The sequence below is a fragment of the Anopheles coustani genome, chromosome 3, assembly GCF_943734705.1.
Source record: "Anopheles coustani chromosome 3, idAnoCousDA_361_x.2, whole genome shotgun sequence".
Classification (NCBI taxonomy): domain Eukaryota; kingdom Metazoa; phylum Arthropoda; class Insecta; order Diptera; family Culicidae; genus Anopheles; species Anopheles coustani.
The window spans coordinates 29,354,774-29,373,937 of NC_071288.1; the positions used below are offsets into that span (position 1 = coordinate 29,354,774).

At 42.5% G+C, this 19,164-nt stretch overlaps 6 non-coding genes across 6 annotated transcripts; 1 reads left to right on the plus strand and 5 right to left on the minus strand.

Annotated features, from left to right (window-relative positions):
* Positions 1 to 10,427: 10,427 nt before the first annotated feature.
* On the minus strand, positions 10,428 to 10,499 carry Trnaw-cca (transfer RNA tryptophan (anticodon CCA)). Its single transcript has one exon. It is a non-coding gene; the product is annotated as a tRNA-Trp (tRNA).
* A 1,968-nt stretch (positions 10,500 to 12,467) lies between these two features.
* Positions 12,468 to 12,539, minus strand: Trnag-ucc (transfer RNA glycine (anticodon UCC)). The gene has a single exon. It is a non-coding gene; the product is annotated as a tRNA-Gly (tRNA).
* An 806-nt stretch (positions 12,540 to 13,345) lies between these two features.
* Trnai-aau (transfer RNA isoleucine (anticodon AAU)) lies at positions 13,346 to 13,419 on the minus strand. Its single transcript has one exon. It is a non-coding gene; the product is annotated as a tRNA-Ile (tRNA).
* Positions 13,420 to 14,721: 1,302 nt separating this feature from the next.
* Positions 14,722 to 14,794, minus strand: Trnak-uuu (transfer RNA lysine (anticodon UUU)). Its single transcript has one exon. It is a non-coding gene; the product is annotated as a tRNA-Lys (tRNA).
* A 408-nt stretch (positions 14,795 to 15,202) lies between these two features.
* Positions 15,203 to 15,274, plus strand: Trnaw-cca (transfer RNA tryptophan (anticodon CCA)). Its single transcript has one exon. It is a non-coding gene; the product is annotated as a tRNA-Trp (tRNA).
* A 393-nt stretch (positions 15,275 to 15,667) lies between these two features.
* On the minus strand, positions 15,668 to 15,741 carry Trnai-aau (transfer RNA isoleucine (anticodon AAU)). The gene has a single exon. It is a non-coding gene; the product is annotated as a tRNA-Ile (tRNA).
* Between the last annotated feature and the right edge of the window lie 3,423 nt (positions 15,742 to 19,164).

Below are 19,164 nucleotides of genomic sequence, written 5' to 3' on the forward strand. Positions count from 1 at the left end.
AACCGTCCCCCCCGAGACTATCGCAGTCCAATTGTTTGCCGAACCGAATAGTATCTGCGCCGATGTCGAGCATCATTACCTGTTGCGCGGGTGGGAGATTACAAATTATTCCATCTGCATAATTGCCGTTAATTTGCGGTTTGCGGCGCTGCGTGTCTCGTGCACCGAATTGTCTGCCAGCGTGTTGCGTGCGTCGGCGATCCTATAAAATGTGTCCTGACGGTTGGCTTGGTTGGCGAGGAAGTAGTAGTGGTGTTGTTCGTTGGCCCGCATCCAACCCTGCGTGGACCGGGAAATCCTTATCGATCCTTTCGATTCATCATTGTTCATTTTCCGATAAACACAATGCGATGCAAAGTCATGTCCAAGTCGGTGCACAATTCGTACAAAAGTAGTGGATCTGCTTCTGTGCTGCAATTTAACAATACTTCTGTTCTGGGTTGAAGGGTCAGAAAAAAGGATCACAATCTTTTTCTCTTTCAAAACTCACCATTCCGTATTTAAATTCTTCGTGCAGAACTATTTGAAAACAAAAGAAAATTTCCTTGCAGATTAAGCAACGACAATCCGATCCTGCACGGAATGGAAACTGTCCCCTCGCATATTCTCGCAATGCCAGGATGGATAAAAATCGTTTCATAAATATTTAAACTATTTGCCTTTCTCCGTTTACACCACACTCACATGGATGGGGCTTTTATGTCTTTCCATTTCAATACCGTGTTACCACGTACCACCGATACACATGACATGGCGATGGTTGTGTGTTTTATTTTATCAGCTTTCCGGCACCGGCACCACACACCCAATGCACAATGGCAATTACAACGCCCCCTCTCCCTACCTGGACACCGCCTGGACAAGCACCGGACTGGACCGCAAAGGGATGCAGATCCGGTCCGGCATGAATACATGCTTCCGGGGAGCTTTCGTTAAGCCGGCAACCGCTGTACCGTGATGGAAATGTGCGCGCACCCGGTGCAACTTAGTCCCGGGGATTTCAGCGGAGTGTGTAAAGAGTATTACGGATAATCTTGCCCCCGGTGCGGCCACCATTTGCCGTCGCCATTTTACTCGGTATCGGCAGTCGGTAAGGCAGGGAACGTTCCCGAGCTGTTCCGATACTATTCTGCGGCCCAAAACTGTTCTGCTTCGTGCGAACAAGAATCCTTTGGTTTAGCGAGTGGCGATGGACGTTGTTGAGTGAGTGGTTTGAAAATTACGAATTTCTGAAGAAATTAATGATTTCATGAGTTCTGTTTTGTCCAGCCATGAATCAACCTCGGACGGTTGGAGCGTTGCCTTCGCAATCAAATCGTCACAAATCATCACAAATTTATTGCCTGTTGAAAGTTGCCAGTTCATCGTTCTGTTTCGTTAAACAGGCAGAAAAAAAACAGGTACCGGGACGAACCTGCTGAGGGCAAACAGTTTGTGATTGCCATTCATTCGTACTTTACAGCCCGCGGACCACAAAGTTCGTCTTGGCGTCGCCACGGCCAACGATGGCCACCTGCACAAATGGACAGTCCAGAAGGTGGCTTCCGGTGTAAAGATGGCCGCCCAGCCGTTGGCCACAAAGGAAGTTCATTATGCAGATGCAGTTGGATCGGCGAGGCCATTTCGGTCGTTCGGCCGGAAGTTGGGACGGCAGTACCACGGGCGCCTTGATGACGCCGTAACTTCATGTCCAAGCTCGGTTGTGCGCCGTGGGCCAAGCGCCAGCAGTTGCGGGGAGTTAATTGTTTGACGATTGTTTGCGATTGCAGGCCCTACCAGTTGGTCAGTTTGAAATCCGTCGTTACATTGCGACGGCAAGTGTGTTAATCCGACGGAGTGTTGAGTGTTCGTATCGTTCGGCTTTGACGGTTCCTCCCTAAAAAGCCAGAGCAACGCACGAGCTTGTGGAAGCCGGGAACGGAACTGACTCCGACAGTGTACCGGTTCCGCAAAATGGCCAGCAAAAGCTAGGATTGGATGAGATTAATTATTGAAATGAGCACAGACCGAGCGGACGGACCGAACTTGTTGTAGATGAAAGTGTGTGATTTACGCAAATCGTCCGTCAACCGAGGGACACAAACCGAACCGTTTCGCTGTTCCGCTTTTCCGGCGTTGGGACGGTCTCGGTCAACTTCGATAATGTTTGCCAAACAGACGGTTTGGCCGCAAACTTCGGCCATACGGTGCGTAGTAGGCAGTATCGGAGCTGCTTGCTTTGGTGAAGGGTGAAAATTTTAAGTTGATGAGTCGATGATCAACAAAATGGACGTGTGCTTCATTGACGATCGATTGTGGTGGAGAAACGATTCGATTCTACACACGATATTGTACTTTTTTTAGAAGAGTGAACTGCACCGTATCCAATATATTCCCATGCAATTTCAAACATCGATTATTTCATAGTATTTCGTCATATTCTGTTGGTTATTTTAATTGATAAGCCATTTTATATCGATCAATTACAGCGTACGTTTTGCTATGACACCGCCACACATTATTTTTACCAGCTTTTCAAAACCGCGTCATGTGACACGAATGGATTTTATCGTCATTTTGGGATAATTTAAAGCATTACGGCATTGAACTAGGTGAACGTAGACATATTTTTCTTATTTACATTAGACAGGATATAAGACAACTCGAAATAGTTCGTATGGTGTAAAGGAAGGCCATTTATTTGTTGGCTAATATTAATATATCATAAACAAAATTAGCTGCATGAAAACATACTCCGTATTGTTTAAGCACATTCTCATCCTTCCAACACATTTTTCCAACTCTGACATGCTTTTGGAAGCTTTTTAATATACCTCATTCAGGAACTTTTCCCTGTATGTTAAACTAACTTAATAAACGTGTTGTATAAACTGTGCTGTATAACTTTTGATGAATACACCTTGACATGTTTCGCTGTAATTGGATTACAGAAGTGACCGGCAATGCATACATACGCGGAATCAGGCTTATGTTTATTACAACCATGTAATGGGGTTATTAGACATGGATTTTACCTGTCATTTTTGCCTAGAATTTTACGCGAGAATCTTACGTCAAACACGATTTGGCAGTAAAGTTCTAGGCAAAGATGACAGTTCAAATCTTCGTCTAATAAGGGTATAAGAGTCTAAATTTGGGTTAGCTTAGTTATATATCCGCTTAAAAACGCGTAACCCGTAATTTCTACGAATGATTATTGTTTTACGTGAAAATTCCCGAAAGTTGTAGACAATTTTTGGTTTGTTCAACACAATTAAAGATTTTGTGCATTTTTATGATGTGTCGTTTTCTTGTAAAGATCATTCATGTTTGTTTTGCTTGTGTTAGAAAAACTGAGTGTCAAATGTAAAATTTAGATTATTTTATTAAAAACGGGAATCAAATCAACCTTGAAAAACATCTGCAGTGCTTAAACTTAATGAGTGAAAAGTTTCAGAAGTACCTGTTCAGTATTGGTCATGTGTTTAGTGTACAGGAAACCCGATACAAATAAGGGCAAAAAAATATAACAGATGTGAAAGATAATAATTAAACAACACTTCGTAAGTCTTGTGTAAACACATAAGAATATTACAATAATATGTAGAAAGTGTATGAAATGTAGCGTCTCCCTTAAGACTCGATGAAAAAGTATTGCATTGAACAAATTGTAAACATTTGGCATTATCAGTGTTCGTTGAGCCTCTATTGCATGCATTCCATAAGATCCATTCGGATATTCATTCGATTCACATGTATCTAATCTAATTCCTGTGTTAGCGTACCATCCATTCGCAGTAACCGTCCATCGATGTGGGCGCCAATTAAGCCCACCGATTATCGGCAGTGAAACTCGACCGGCGAATACCTTTCTTGTGAGAATGTGCGCCAACATTGGAAACGTCGAACGGATCCATCTCAAAACCCCAAACCGGGTGGTGCATTACTCGCACACCGCACGCCCAACCGTGGAAGGTTTATTGCATTCCTATCCAGCGAGGATAATTTGGTTTCCTCTACCCATCGCCAACACACACACACACACACGGATCGTCTATTTATGCAAATCATCGCACGCCGTCGAACGGTTCGCTTCGATTTTGTTACGGTATTGGGCGGAAAGAGTCTACTCGCGATGACGCCGTGTAGAAGCACGGTTTGGTCGTGGTCCTTTCTTCGCCATTAGATTCACCTGACGCAAGCTGCCACCCGAATGGTCGGTTTCCGGGTATCATGTGTGGCTGTGTGTGTGTGTGTGTTAAAATTTCTCCACCGCTAGCGCAGCGAATTGAAACATGGCAAGACGACCTGGGGCTCGTTAGGAAGAGTTTCGGAAGATTTTCCGCCCGCGTAAAACAATCGAACTCATCAGCGGTTAGCAAGGGTTTTCTTTCACTCCAACACCCCCTCCCCGTGCACCCATTCCAACCATTACCCTCCCCCAAGCGTTCGCCGGGAATCGTGGGGCTGGAAAAACGAGAACCGAAACGCGTACGTCACGGTTCAATTTTAACAAATCATCATTATGCCGCCATACGCGCCGACAGCGTGTCCTACCATCCTCTTCGTTCCTTCTCCACTGTGCCGGTGGTTTTCCCATGTCAGCCAAACCATGTTAGCAGTTCATCTACTTCACAAAGTACACTCGCTCCTGCATGTTCCTCCCGAAAAACTGTTGACGGGCACACATATTCTTTTGTTTACCCCGGGTGAACATTATCGGGCGAGTTTGCTTCCGCTTTTCCCAGTGCCGGGAGAAGTGGGAGGAACGCACTTTTTCTGCATGCTGTTCCCGTAACATTTTTTTTTTTTTTTGTGCGGTCCGGTATGCAAGAGTGTATAGACTTTTCCATGTTCGATGGCTGAAGAGGACATGACATGGACCTCAAAAAACAGTGTTTTGATAATGGTCTTTTGACAACAGTGTATGTGCGACACATTTTCGTATTATTTCGATAAAAGTTATGCATATATTACACAACACTTAAACAATAACATTCTGGAACATGCAGAAAAGTGATTGGTTTATAAATCAAGTCCATTTTAATTAAGTTGTTAAGGAACGTCGAATAGGCTCGTCACATGCAGAAATGAAAAACCTCTACCAAGTTGGACACTCCTTTTATGCTGCCATTCGCCAGCAAACCCGCTCAACCCGGCATCACGAGTGAACCCGAAACTAGGAAACGAAAAAAAAAAACGTTTCCCCAAGTGTTTACTTTTCTCTCGTTAGTTTCGCAGTCATCGACACGATTTTCCTCCGGCTTTTCAGCAAAGGCTCGAAGCCGCTGCGTTGGGCGGGCGATGTAATTAATTAATAATAATTAGTATTCTCATTTATACCGTCCTACCGTCGTCGTAGCCGATATGTTGCCGTGTCCGTGATGGTGGTGGTGGTGGTGGTGGTGGTTCCCCCCCCCCCCCCCCCCCTCCGCTCAACTGCCTTTTTCCCGGTTGCCACAAACGTGCCTTTTCCTTCCTGGGCTGAAAGGGAAGGCAGGTTGGATGGTAATTGCAAACTAACCGGTCCGTGTAAGCCATTCTCATTTCGGACATTGTCGATACCTTGTATCCCGGTCGTCGGTCGTTGTGCATCCTTGTAGCCGTAGCCTTCCACCACGCCACTCCACGAGAGAGAGTGTGTATCCTTCCGAGCAAGCAACATCCTCAACGGCTTGAGTGAAACAAGCAAAAAGAACCAAAAATACATGCCTTCACATCACACAACTCTCCCCCCCCTGGCCGCCCTGAAAATCCGTCCCACGTCCAGTCGAGTGCAGTGAAAATATTCATTATCCTGCTTCGGGTGAGTGCACTACTTTCGTGGCTTTTCACCGGCAGTCGATTGCGCGTGGCGTTGACTGCACCGCCTTTGTGTTCCCAGGCTTTTCCTCCCGGAGTGGGAAGTAGGCAGATGGGAATCTGGCTAGGGATCTCTCTTGAAAACCTGTCGGCCGACCGGAAACGACCGGTATCGGACATTTTTCGCACGCGAACATGCCGCTCGGATTTTTCCACCACCCCAAAACCCTGCCCTGTCCGTTAGGGGGGTGGTTTTAGCTTACAATTCGAAACTAACCGAACTACGGGCGTGTTGTTTTTCTTTCCGATCTTTTTGCGAGCTCCAACAAGAAACAGTACGCCATCAAACGGGAGTTTCTTCGGGGGAAGCACGTTCCACCAGCTTCCTGACCACAGCTTCAGTGTTTCCCATTCTATTCCTCACAGCTCATTTGCGTTTGCAAGTCTGGCTTTTGCTTTGATTTCGTTCATTTTTCGATCCAAAGAAGAACGTTTGGCCGTAAGCTACGGAGCACCACGGGATGGACGGTGAAGGATGCTTGCCGGATCCCGGATGATCCGGTGTGTTCCGGGGGTGGTAACCACTTTCCGGGAGCGTTAAGTAACTGAAAAACTTAAATAAAAAATCCCCCATCCGGGATGAAACCGTTGTTCGTCGTCCTTGTAAGGCAACAAGAAGTACCCGCTTCGGCAAATTAGCTAGTTTGTTGGGCTGCTCCTTCAGTTGTAGAACTAGCAGAAACGGAGGAAACCATCCAAAAGGGGGTACACTTCCTTGGTTCGCCATCGCCGATAGCAAATGAAGCATTTTTAATAGAGTTTCATTCTGGTGGAGCATTTGTTTGGTGCTTAAAAATGCAAAAACCACTCGTCCCCCCGGGGGCAAGTGGATTCAATTTCCTGCTTGTTTATGCGGGGCAAAAGAGGATGAAGTAAAGAACACCGTATGCCTTTTATTGTACTGTATGAGAGTTTGACGTTGAATATTTGTAGTTCATTTATCATAGCATGAGGAAAATGTACTTAAATTCGTAGAAAAGAAATATCTAAGGAATCTCCAACATCAGTTTCATAAATTAATGCGAAAAGAACATACGCAGAACTTCTCCTCCCAACAAACGAGAAGTTAGTTACACTTTGGGAGAAGATTAAACCGCCACAAAACATGTCTTCTGCCATGAAGTTCACCAAAAAACCCCCGGAAGCAACACCCGAAACTTGGCTTCATTTCGAATATTAAATTAAATGCAAAAACAAAACAACTCCGTTGTGTACTTGCGGACTGTTAAATCTACCTTTTTTACATGTCGTTTTTTCTTCTCTTCCCCTTTTCTTGCTCTTTTTCCTTGCAGGCATCTAACCGGGAAAGCAGCAGCTCATCCTTGAGAGGTAGGTCGACACCGGGTTGACGGTGGGCTTATGATGTGGTGAGTAGTGCCTGCATCCACACCGCAAACTTTTAGCCCATGGCTGTATATATACACACACACACACACATAAACACACGTACACACACACACACTCAACAAATCCAAATCCTCAAACTTTGCCCTTCTTATAGCGCCAGCTTAGCTTTCTTTCTCCATTTGCCGCTTGGCTCTGTTTGTGCTTTGCTTCTTCCGTTCTTGTATGTGCTCGGCTATTGTTGTGTGTTTTTTTTTATATTTGGTGGGCCAAACAGTATGAACCATTACACGAGTCAGTGTGGAGGAAAGTTTTCCTTCATTTCATACATCAGATACACACACACACACACACATGTTTGGAAAATCCTTATCGGCTTCATAATTCTATGCTATGCATTCTGTTTCATTATCCTAAATTCAGTTCCCGTCCCGTCGCCGATGTTACTTACGCTAAACCCCGGACCGACACGGAAAAACCCTTTCTAGTAAATTGCTTTTTCATCGGAAATACATCGTATGCTCAGAAGATAGTAGCTTTTTACGGACTATGCACCATATTTGATCCAACGCACAACGGAACACATCTATCATTTGTGTTGGGCCACTTTACTTGTGATCTTTTATTCCTACCGTATTTCACTCGAAAATGGAGTAATGTGTTTTGTTTTTGTTTCGCTATAAAGCAATATCTTAGAGGTGCGCGACCGTTGTAAGTGTTACAATTGGGTTTGTTTCACTGACAACTGTGTTTTCGGTTGGTGGTTGCCTTCTAACATGGAGTACTTTACCCTCCTCACACTCAATGGAACTCCAATGATGGTTGAATGAAGACCGGCCGCACAAAGATGGAAAAAAACCAGCATGGAGCTCTTAAGTTTCGGCAAGCATTATCCGTTCGTTGATCCAACGTTCCGATTCAAAGGATCCTTTTTCCTAGTATCTCCTCTGGTGAAACGCATTCGTGTCCATGCGTGCTTTCCGGGTGTGCAATTCGTTGCGCCCCAAAACGCATCGACCTGCTGAGCCGGTGAACCAACCGGTGGTCTAATTTTTAATTTTCCTGAAAGCGTACCATTCCATTTTCCGACACGATTCCCGTTTCAGCTCGTCCATTTTTTGCTGGAAGGATGGATAATGCTCATGCAGGGAAGTGGAGGCTGATCCGCAGTTTGCCTTCGGGCCGAAACATGTCCAGTTAAAGCCCTCTTGCGTCAACCGCCGTTGAATATCAAAAGTTCTGCAGAAGGAAAACTCTATTCGTCTTGTATGTTTTCTTTTCCCATTTTTTTTTCTTTTTGTACCATCCAACGGTTAGCATGTCACTTGCACATTTGTAAACCTAACGTCCCTTCCAGCGTTCTCCACAGACGATGAACATGAGTCCTTTTTGTGGTAAATTTAGCAACAGAAAGGAAGCGAGGTGAGGAGTGGGTGGCTGGAAATTCGGGGGAAAATTGGCCCCCGGGGTTGGCGGTACGCACGTATGGTGTCCATTATGATGGTTCAATTTGAGGACCGATCCTGTTTTTCCACTCTTCCGTTTGCTCATTAGCTCCTAGAACTTATCGCATTCATTCGCCCCCGGGTATTATTGTGTGGTTTTGTTTGTTTACTTGTGAAATGTCTTCATTTGTGTGCTTTAACCAAATGTTCTAAGGTGTTAACAATTCTAGAAAAAATGTTGAAAACAGGTTACAATCGAAATGTAAGTTATGTCTCGTACCTCCGGAACAATGGGTTTTCTCAAACACTACCAAAACAAATTAAAAATTTTAAAACACTTTCATCAACTTAATCGTAGAATTTATCAACCTAAAAATTAGAAACCCGTTTTTACATCCAACCCTATCACTATAAAATGACGATCATAAAATTCCCGAGAAGCTTCACTTCATCTCCGATGCAGATTTAATATAATCGGTGCAAAAATGAATTCACCCTGGTTGACACTTTTTGCTATGGTAATTAAAATGTAATGTAAATCGAATTAGTCGCCAGGTCTGCATCAGGTTGCTGGCATTTGAACCATGGTTTAAACATGCACGCTTGCATCGGTTTCTCTTCAGATGTCCCACTAACGAGGGCATAAGAAAACCCTAATGCAACTCCTCCCAAAGGGAAAAAATAAGCGTTTCCGACCGCGTTATAGCAATTAGACTTTTTATTTTGCTTCTTTAACTTAAATCACTTGACTCGTCGAATGACATTTTCCGGCCAACCGGTGCGCTTCAATGCTGGAAAACGATAATTAACATCCAGTGTTCTGCGATTCTTTTTTAGTGTTTCCGTTTTTCCATTTCCATTGCCTGGTAAAATGCAATCCGTTATGCAATTAGGCTCCCAGAACGTGTCGACAGATGCTGGTCGTCTGCTAATGATACCCGTCGTGGGTGTGCAAATGTATCATTTACTCAAGCATGAATACATTACAGATCGGGTAAATAATTAGTGTGCTGTAGAAGAAATGTTAAGGATAAAGAACATAATAAAAACAAAAACAACCAACGCATATGTTCATCACGAATTGAAACGAAGATTACATTCGAAGGTTCATGTCCGTAAAGGAATACTTATTAACAAAAAATGTAGAAATGTCTACGTTTTTCAATGTAGAAATGAAAAACGCTAGCAATTTTCTTTTGAAATCTTCATCAATAGTAGTATTTTCTTTGTTTCTTATTTTTCTGTGTCCACTGAAGTTGGCTAATGTGAATTTTTTACCATTCTGTCACTACTGAAGTGGCAGACAGAAGGAAAAATTCCGGTCTCTGGGCCAAAAAGTCGCTTCAACTGGCCAAATATTTGAAAACAACTTTTAAAAAATAGGGCATTTTTTCCAATCGAAAAATAAACAAATGACAAACCCTAATCGTTGGATGTATTCCGACAATAGAACGAAACCGAAATGGAGCAGCAGTTGAAGGTCCCAAAGGAACTGAAAAGCATGTCAACAACCATCGTTTTGTCGTCTACGGCTAAAGTACCAACTGGCATAACGTCACTTGACAGGCCATTGAAATATTTTAGAAAGTGCTAAACTGATGTTACTTTTCACTTTATTTCATTACTTCATTTAAAATTATTAAATTAAATATTATTATATTTAATATTATTACTTCAAGCTAATTTGCGTTTCGTTTATGGCCGATGAAAATTTGTCTATTTGTTTAATTCAAAATGTATACATGGCTCGACTGTGAAATGAAGCAAAAGGCGATCACAAAAAAAGATCCTTCTTGATGACCCCGACGTGATTTGAACACGCAACCTTCTGATCTGGAGTCAGACGCGCTACCGTTGCGCCACGGAGTCTTCTTAACCGCAAACAAACCGGTAACAAACCGCTGGCCTGTCAAAATTTATTAAAATATTTCATAAGTTGAATAATCATTCATTTAAAAAAAAAATATATTATCAAATATTAATATACTCAATATTATCAAAAAGCCAAAGAAACAATGGCCATTGGTCGATTCGACCAAATTACAACAGTGCTGTTATGTTATTGAAACCTCCAGATGGACTGCTGAAAAACACCAAACATAAAAAAAATGCGTTTCGCAATGTTAGCCATGCTGTTTTTCTACACAAGCAAAAACGTAAGCAAACAAACGCGATTAGACGCACCGGTGGCAAAGCGAAGGAAATTAAATACTATTCCAAAGGAGCAGAAAAAAAAACCTCAAAACATCGCAAATGTTAACAAACGGCAACGTCAGTCAGTTTTCCGATTGACTGTTGCTGATGGAGAGATGGTGTGTAATTTAGGTAGGGAAGTAATAAAAGTAAAATAAAAAAACAGCCACAGAAACATGAAAGATCCACAGTTTGTGCAGCATATTACAATGAGTGCGAATGTTATTTTTCACAAACCGCGTATCGCGTACCGCATCAAAGTTTGGGGCCGGGAAAAAGAAAAGCAAACCGGGGAGGGAAAAAAAATACTCTGAACCTTCGGGGTACGCGCGCGCCCAGAGTCTGTGCGTTATGCGTTATTCATGTCCTTTATGCTGTGTGATGTTTGTGTTCAATTATATTGTAACCACCGCACAAAACAGTAGCGAGTTCGTTACGGCTCGGCTCGGTTTTTGGGGCGTTGCTACAAAAAGCTGCAATGCACTGTGCTTGCCGCTGGTGGTGGTTTCCTGGCTCCATTTTTCCTACCCCACCCCATAGCACACCCTCCCTTACATATGTCGACTGGCCGTGTATGTGTGTGAGCTCTCTCTCTCTCTCTTTGTGGCACTGGCGTTGTTTTGCCGGTTTTGATAGCCGTAGCGAGGAAAAACGCAACTAACGGTCCACGCGGTCTCTCGCTGGGCCGCCGGGAAAAGCCCCCCTCCCCCTCAACAACGACAGGTGGAATTGAATTAAAAATCCTTCATCAGCAACAAAACACCGCACCGCGCGCTTCCTCATCGGTAGAGAAATGCGAAATACAGCAAGACAAACCCTGGGAAATTCGCCACCACGAGAAAACAAAACTTGGAAAAGGCAGCCAAACAACCGAGGGAAATGTACAGCGGGCGGGTGGAAGGGAAGCAAAAGTAACCAGGTTTTGGCAAATATTTATTTCAGACCCGAAGATTCTCAACGAACCAAATTCAAACATCAAACAAACAACGGAAGCCACCGATCCCGGGCAGACGGCCGGAAAAGTTTTTTCCTTGCGGTGGCTGAAGGAATTCATCGATGGATTTCTCATGTTCTCGCTTGTGTTGCGCGTTTTATTTGTTCGTTATGGTTTTTCCGGTTGTGTTTACCTGATTTGCTTTTTCTCGCTCGCATTATTTAACTGCCCGCTTTGCCGAATGGGCGATCGATCTGGTTAAATGAGAGTGCTTTTTTCCGCCGTACGCTATGTTCTTCCACCCGCTACCCTCTCAAGCTCTAGTGGGTGTTTTGGGATGGGGTTATCTAAATTTCCACCTTCGTACACTTTGTACACACCTTTTGCAGGGGGGGAAATAAATTGTACGAATTGTTTCATTTCCGATTGATTTGTGTAGAAAAGTTAGACGAATGTAAATTTAAAATGCGATAAAAAGCTACCGGGCTAAACTCGGATGGCAATGAAAAGAAAATATTTTAACGATGTCTTGTTTCCTGATGTCCTTCTTGCTGACTTGGTGGCTCTTTGGATTATTAACATATTCAATACTAAAAAAATATTCTAACATGCCCATATCCAGAACTAGTCATAACCGTGCTTTTCCGAAAATAGAATAACACGGTTATGAAAAATAGGTTCCAAGCAAAGGAAAACAAAAAAAAATCAAGTGCGTCGGCCGGGAATCGAACCCGGATCAACTGCTTGGAAGGCAACTATGCTGACCATTACACCACCGACGCCCGCTGGAGAGGGGAAGCGAAAACGGGACGGGAACCGGCCTGCCAAAAATGAAGGAAATTCCATGTCCTTGTTTGAAATCCAATTCTTGACCGCTCCGGTACGGATGCTAATTGCTGAATTCGATTCTTTCCTACCTTCTATTGACTAAATTAATTCATGAATCAATTTCTCAACATTAACGTTATTACGTTTTGTAATCCCTTTCCCCCTCTGGTTGGATGGTGTAGCTGAATAAATGCTTCTATGAGCGGGTATTTTAAGCCGCACCCCACAACGTCGCTGCATCCTGTCGTAAGACGATATTGGTCCCAATTAGAAAAAAAGGATTTCAACTCCAATAATGTCCACCCATCTCATTATGTTACGCTTTTCATCACCGAGATACTAATGACGCTTTTCCGGGTCTGTGTCGATCCGGCGAGGACTTTTCCTGACAGCAACGCAACCCGCGACGCTAATGATGCATTCTCGTAGTTGCTTTGGCATGGGGTTCGGCTCAGCAAAATAATGAGTATCACCTCTAATGCTCCATTCGAACACTTTTTCGTGTCTTTGTTTAAACCTGGAAAATGTAAATATTAATTTAAAATAGAAAAAGGATAGAATAAAAAACGAAAGAAAAGTATCTTCCAAGAAGCTTGGTATTAATTCTATATTTTTGAAATGAAATCATTCGATACACGTTGTGTCAAATGAAACGCTTAAACTGTTTATTATAGATATTAATTGAGCATCTGATTGACATGACCAAATTAGCAGATCGCAAAATAAAAGTTAGGCCATGGCAGTAAAAAAGAATTTTCTTTGGCTCCAGAGAGGATCGAACTCACGACCTTCGCGTTATTAGCACGACGCTCTAACCAGCTGAGCTATGGGGCCAGATATCAGGAGCGTCATAAAAGCATTACTTAAAGGTACTCTACCTTATCTGATTACTGTTCAGTTGTCATCCAAGAGGCAAATCAGGCATGTGTGTGAATTTCAAAGATCTCTGTTAACGTGGCATCATGATCATCACGATCCTGGAGCAAACGCGAGTTAAATTTCGCATTGTTGAACATGTCAGGATGGCCGAGCGGTTAAGGCACCAGACTCATTAAGCTTCTTAAAACGTGTAGTTGTTAGTTGATATAAGACCCAAGGTAGCATCTTTGGGCGGCGGGTGCGAGGCGGATGTTAATCGTTAATGTTTTTGGGGGTCGATTAACGTCTTCCGACAGAATGGTCTTCTTTTCCTTTCAAGTTGCACAAGCTGAAATCAATTACCTCCAATCTTCCGTGTTTTACACTAGAACACGATATCGTGTTAATTAAGCACGTCGTGTTATAACTAGTAATACGGTTGAGCAATCTGGTTTTCATACATGTCTCGCTACGTTTCCTTAGCGCGCCAGTATGAATCGTGGGTTCGAATCCCACTTCTGACATGAACAATTTTTTTTGTTTACAGCTTTGCACGTATTTTAATTTTAGTAATTTCTTAGCTGACATTGACTTCTAGTAGAAAGTTACACTTACTATGCTCCAAATGACACAGCCATGTAAAGCAGTCGGGAACAGCCGATGTACCTATTAATAATCTTACAAATGGAATAGAACAGGCAAAACGCTAAGAAAACACCAGCCCTGGGATGCATCAAATCAGTGCCGAATAATATTACTGGTACTGTGAAGAAGCTCCAAGTTCTTCACATTCTTGCACTTTTCGAAACCTTCCTGTCAGGAACGGACAATGGAAAAAAATTAATATTTTTTTCACCAGATTTTCATTCGCTACGGTATATGGTATGTTTTATGGTTGATATTATAAGGATTTCGATGTTCATGCTAGAAAAACGTCATGCAGCGCACGAAAGCACGACTGCATTACGACCGACTTCAAAAGCCAACGTGAAAAAGCGAAACATTTAAGCACCTTATTTACTACTTACCAATAACTTGCAACATTCAACAAATCGTAGAGACAAAAAGATCACGAAATGATCCACGATCTTATACACTCATTCAATTGGATGAAACTTAAAAAATCGGAAGGTCCGGAAGGTCCGAAGATGATAAAAAGGTCATTCTTTACGACAAAATATTGTTACTGAATTTTTTCCTGTAATGAAGCTGCGTACGCAAATATCATCATTCGTCTGCAGCAAAAAGTGGGAGCATTATCAGCAAAAAAGAATATCTCGCCCGAAAAGGGACTTGAACCCTTGACCGTTGGATTAAAAGTCCAACGCTCTACCGACTGAGCTATCCGGGCGCCGTTGAGGAGGGGTGACGATGAACGGTACACAATTGGACGAACATACAAGTTACCTGCTCAACTGCTCAGCTGCTCTCTTTTGCCTTTCACCATCTGATCAAATTACTCTTCATTTCGCAATATAATATTACCAGCAGTGAAGTTCCTTTCTGCCAAAGACAACACACACATGTCGCTTTATAAATTTAATTACCAATAATTACAAATATAGGTGATCCCATCAAATATTCTTCCTAAATGCCATTGAGGTTGATTCTTGCTGCACATGAAGTTCTCAGAGAAAACATCTGTGAGAGAAAAAGCATTATACTGCTCACAGCGTAGTTCCAAACTCGAAATAAGAGATCTTGGAACATTTACTTGCTGAAATAATCTAGACACGTTTTACCCCTCACTGAGAACCAAGACTCCGTGGCGCAACGGTAGCGCGTCTGACTCCAGATCAGAAGGTTGCGTGTTCAAATCACGTCGGGGTCAACGATGATAAACTTTTATTTTTAATAAATGCCAAATTTTTTAGAAATGTCTTTATTTACCAAATGAACGCTTCAATTTTCAGACAATTTAATAAATTTCAAGCTATCAAGTTAACTATGAACAGCATGATTAGTTTTAATTTAAGAGTTTGTTTGATTTATTTGTTATGGTTGAACTAGTTCAGATGAGTTTGACTAATTATCAAATAATTATTCTCGGTAAAATAGTTGAGCACATAGTGGATAACGATAATGAACCAAGAAGTTTTCGATGAGTTCTTTATGTTTCCACAACGTCCACAAAGGAATGTACCAGTTTGTGGTTCCAAAACAATCAGTTTACAAGTTTGATTAAAAATTTTAGCAAACAGTAGACATAAAAAAAAGAGATAAATGGCTCCAGAGAGGATCGAACTCACGACCTTCGCGTTATTAGCACGACGCTCTAACCAGCTGAGCTATGGGGCCAGGCGACTGCTGAGGCTGCAAATGCTATACAAAAAAGATATACAATCGTGAAAATGAGTTATAAATAGATTTCTGGCCTGCTTAGAATTTTCTTTTCTTGTATACTGCTATACTTGTGCACTGCAGGGTAATAGGCATGCGCATGTTTACCCTTCCACAACATTCTCCAGCACATCTTGCTACCCAGTCTTGCAGTCCAATCGCCGGCGAAGAAACAACCAGCTGCGGTTAGCAGACGATTCAAATACCCGTCAGAACTCGCTACGTTGGATATGTCAGGATGGCCGAGCGGTTAAGGCACCAGACTCAAGAGCAAAGTCAGCATTGTTTAGCTTCTCACGAAAAACGGTTCGATAGTGCGGATTTCTAACTCTCGATATATTTCCAAAGGTCCAAGGTCTTTAAACTAAACACATACAACAATACAAACCTTAAAGCTTTTCTCCATAAAGAATATATTGAGCGATCTGGATTTCCATGAGTTTGTGTCGCGCCAACATATCTAGGCGTCGCACCATGGAATCGTGGGTTCGAATCCCACTCCTGGCATATGTCGTTTCCCAATGGCAAAAATCTGTGGAAAAATCCTTTTTGTTTTCTTTCCATGAAATATGCCAAATGTTTTATGCGGAATAGTGCGATTCATATAATGTTCATTGTCCAGCTCAACTCCTATCCTTACACTTTTCTGAACGTCAAAATCAAAATTACTACTTTTGAACAATGCAAACCACTTCCGGTAAGTTTATCCAGTAAGGAGATATGTTTACAATAAACTTTCACTAAAATATCGACGGCTTTCGGCAGCGGGTTTGTTCATGTTTCAAAACATATTTTTTGGTATAAAAATTGCCATTTCTGGAGCGTCCACAAGCAATGTTGTATCCACAGCAGCAAAATGCCAAATAATAGAAAATGAAGCCAACACGTGAATCGTGAATCGTGAGTACTGTTTTACTACTTTTACTCCTAATATAAATAAACAAATAAACAAATATTATACTCTTAACATTATATATTTTATGATTCGTTTCTAACCGGGCAATTGAGAGCCATTTTCCTTACATTCTTTAATCGTTTATGGGAACTAACCTTTTAATTATCCCAACATCGAGAACGCTGAAATCGCGATCCGGTTTGTTTTGCATTAGCCTGTCAATGTTGAGACAGTTATGGTGGGTAAATGAACGAGCTTAAAAAGATCGTACACCTAAGTACGCCAGATGTCGTTGAGCTTCGGTATGGATCGGCACGTTTCCTCTGAAAAGCCTCCTGTGGACATGGTTAACGCGTTGTTTTTGTTCCTTCTTTTGCTGCTGCCAAAGCACCGTCCATAAACGTCACCGTGGCCGGCTTTGAGCCATCACTCATTGCAGCTTCATCCGGATGATGGGTGAACCGAAAATCGCGTACTCCGTTGCGTTCCCGTTTGGGGCAAGGCAATTCTGCTCGAAGCACGCTTCGCCATCCGATATCGGGTCAGTATACTGTCAGCCGCAGCAATGCGAACTATGCACAGCAATGACTAATTGAGTGTCGTTGGCGAATGACGGGGAACTGACCGACCAGATGATCCCGTCCGCAACCTCTCGATCGAGAACCGCCCTGAGCCGTGTTTTACCGACAGCTTTTATTTTTTTACTCTTACTTTATGCCACAGCTATTAAACTCACATTAGAGCCGTTTGTCGGGGCGGTCAAGTTTGACCCCACGGCACGGTGGCAGTTTTGTGTTTTCATTTTACGATGTCCCTTAGGCACCGGCATTCCCTGGGGGGGCCAGTGCGTGTATCCGCTAGTTTTATGGCCAATTCATTCGGCTTTTTTATGATCCATTCCTCTGGCACCTGACGGTGACGGGTGTGCGCGTGGTTGACAACCGTGCCGGTGTCCCGCGAGGGCACCACGGTCCTTTCCCCACGGTGGAAACCGCATCCCGAGCGGAGGGGGCATTTTATTGTTGTCGAAAATAAAATCAATTTGTCGTAGAGATTAAAACGCCAAACGATTTTGGCCCAAGTACCGTGTTTGTACCATTTTCTTCCAACTTATATATTGGGTTTTATGCAGGTGGTTCTGCATCATCGACTGTCTCCATCGAACCCCTCTCGGTTCCTTCAATCAGTGTAAAATGAATCTCGTGCGATCACTTTCAGCACTCATTCCATAGTTCCGCGTGGGTTTAGGGAACCAGGGAAGGAACCAAAATAGAACAGTGCGTGCCAGTACCGGCAATGAAATGCGGACCGTAAGTTTACTTCCTCAAACGCAAACACGCCGCGACGACGATGATGGCAGGCCGGTTGGCGGCATCTGTCTTTTGAAATATTAAGCCACCCTGCAGAATAACCGAACTTTACACACCGCGTTCGTTATCTGCCTCGGCGGTATTTTTTTTTTCTCCTAGTCTACGATCGTCGGGAAAGCGATCCTTTCTTGTCGGTGTGGATTATTGCTAGCGGGTGAAAACACCCATTTTCTGATTATTTATTTCTCTCCCCTTCAGCGAAAAACTTTCAACCCAAGTGCATCGGTTTTCTAGGAAGTGTTAGAGGATTACAATCTGAGTTACGGAGCTAGCGAAAATTGAAAATAACTCGCCCCAGCATATCACTTTATTTTATCGCATTTTTTGGTGGGCTAGCCTCCTTAGAAACTGTGACATAGCGTTGCTATGGGCACATATGAAAAATTTCAAGAAATACTCCAATAAGAAGAGAGAAAGGGCAAGTTTGTATGTACAGATGAATGTTTAATCAATGCGAATCAATTAAGGGAAAGAGTGGCAAGATGCGTCGGTGGAGTAAAATACACCGCCATTTTTGTAGTTGAATTAATAGTCATTTAAAGAAAATGAATTAAAATAATATATTCTTTGGAATGTTTAACACATCCTTTATGATTGGGCAAAATGATAAAAAAATACATAAAAATTGCGATCAAGCTCAATATGTTACTTGCCCAATACAAAAAAGAATAGGATTCCTAATCCTTTCATTTAAGTTAGAGTGACAAACATTGTAACAACCTCGTCATGGAGCAATATGCACCGGCTTATGAGAGACAGAATGCACTGCTCTGAATGCTAGGCAAAACACTCAAGTTGTCCCAACTAATTCAGTATGACACTAAACACTCACAGTTGCACGTATCCTTCATCCTTCGCGCATTCTGCAGCCGCAGAATTCATATTAATTATTATGGATATTTCATACTCAATTAAAAAAATAAGATGTAAATTTCATTCTATAAAAACAGTTTGTATTTAAAGTTGGAAACACACTTAGCTAAATTAGTTGACGTAGTCTAACTAGAGTTGAAATTTTAGATACTCCAAAAACCAAAGTCTCGATAAATAGCTAATTGAAATAATTAATAACGGTGTACCCACACCGTTTTTATTTTTATTTTACCATACAAATTA